We start from the raw sequence: 2,347 nt of genomic DNA on the forward strand, positions 1-2,347 counted from the left end.
AATGTCTGGCTGTCCACATGCTGCCAGCATTGCTCTAGCAAATGTCAACATGAGCAGCTGCTGTACAGGGGATTCTCCTCCATTGTGATCAGGGCCTGGGACAAAACAAGACATGAGAGAGGGAGAGACAGGAGTGCCCTGTGCTCCTGGACAGGGCTCCATGCAGAAAGCAGATATCCTGAAGCCTGGGGAGAGGTGGAGAAAGAGACAGGCAGGGAGAGAGACATTGAATTTGTGATAGGGGAATTGGGCAAGTCCTAGAGAGTGAAAGGAAGAAATAGAGAGTGATGTGGTTAGAGATAAAGAGAGACAAAGAAGAAGTACAAGGAGAAAGTAGAGACCTGGTCCAGGAATGTGGATGGGGTGAGATGGGCCAGGGGAGAGGGGATGTATGAAGTGTCTCTGAGTGCTGGGGCAGAAACGGCAGGTATCATGGGCACCAGTGTTGTATGACTCCAAGACTCCAACATCCCTGGGGCCAAGCTTTGCAGAGGCTATTGCATTTGAAAAGATGGGTATCCCTCATTTCTCCTGGAATTGTGGGGGCACAGCCTCATGTTCTGTCATGGGGAGGGATGTCTTGAGGGAGAGTGTGCTGCTCTTTGGCAGGTAAACACTAGAGCCGCCCTGTGGGGAGGGAAGCCGGACCCATCTCCCTCACTTCCCCAGGCCCTGTTGGATTTCCCCGCAGCTCCCTACCAGCTGGTCTTCCTCATGTTCTGAACCCAGGCATCAGGCATTGTGTTGCCCCCAGAGCCGGCAGTCTGAACCTGGCAGAGTTGAACTGCTGATATTGATAAAAAGTATTTGACAAGAAGGTCCATATTCTCCCTCTGGAGCTAGTGGTGTGCATCAAGATCGTGGGTTTTTATCCTCCTGTCCACTGCCAAACTGAGGATGCCAGATGGTAGGTGAACCTTTTAAAACACCATAGTCTTGTCTTACATCAAATTCAAAGACATTTTCTTGTCCCAGCTTTCTTTTAATTTTGAAGAGATGGCAGTTAGTAATTGAAGGCATAATGAATGGTCCTATAGGAATTTGACCTATTGACTGATGGACATTATTTCATACATCTGTATCACTAAAGCACATTTCATTGGAAATGTTAGCCAAGGATACATACAATAAATTCATAACAGATGTGTAGCTCCCTGTAAGTTGCATTCTGACCCTGCCACATATGTGTCCTCAAAGATATTATTAGTGACTATTCAGATAAGCTCTCTACATCAAGATGGTGATGTTAGAGAATCTAGTATAAATGGAATTTCACAGATTCTAAATTAGGAATGATTGTTTTTAATTTATAATGTTTCTGTTTTTCTTTTTTGGAGAGAGCCTGAGGGAGGGAGGGGGGAGAGAGCAGGAGACACGGAATCTGGGGCAAGCTCCAGGCTCTGAGCTGTCCGGACAGAACCTGACGCAAGGCTCAATCTCATGGACTGCAAGATCATGACCTGAGGGGAAGTCGGATGCTTAACTGACTAAGCCACCCAAGCGCCCCAGGAATGATAGTTCATTGGCAAAAAAAGATAAATTAAAGATAGCGTAAAGGATGTCAACTTTTCATTGAAATATTCTTCACACATTTGTTGTATTAGTTTTAGGCATACATTGTAGTCATTCCATATGTCTATAAATTATGTTGTACTTCAGCACAAGTGTAGCTATCCTGTGAAAGCATGCAACAATATTATTACAGGATTGACTCTATTCCATTGGCTGTCTCTTGTATCCCTAGGACTCATTCGTTCCATAGCTGGAAGCAGTTATCTCCCTCTCAAAGGTGTCAATTCTTTATCTAACCTAACTACTCTGGTGGTAAACACAATTACTTGCTCAGCATGTGTAAATTGGCGGTCTATTTTTCTGTGGACATTGCTTAAAACATTACAAATGATGTCATTATGTTAATAAATTCTGTTTCATTCTTCACTCAAAAAAAAGGAGAAGGAAAAGATTTCTTTGTGTCCCAGGCCCTGTCACTAAGACCCTTCCCATTGTGGAGAACAGGCGGAGTTGCCCAGAGCACCTTCAGTCCCTCAGCTGAGCGACCAGGGCCTTCAACATTGCAGGAATTCCCATGGTATCCAGCAGAGAGAGCTCAAGCACCACAGACCTGGAGGGGCGGGCTCCTCTGCCTAGGCAGTGATGGCCAGCAGAGGGCGCACCATCGGCTTTTCTGACCCAGGGCACTTCAGAGCAGGAAGGGCTGCTGCTGCTCCCAGAGGACACAGGGCCTCTACCACTGTCTCAGGACAGAGAGCAGAGCTGTGTTTCCAGCGGGTTCTGCCGCCCGCCCCAGGGGAGACCTTGGGAGCTTAGCAGCAACTTGGCATCTCCT

This window comes from Prionailurus viverrinus, unplaced genomic scaffold (assembly GCF_022837055.1).
Source record: "Prionailurus viverrinus isolate Anna unplaced genomic scaffold, UM_Priviv_1.0 scaffold_59, whole genome shotgun sequence".
Taxonomy (NCBI): domain Eukaryota; kingdom Metazoa; phylum Chordata; class Mammalia; order Carnivora; family Felidae; genus Prionailurus; species Prionailurus viverrinus.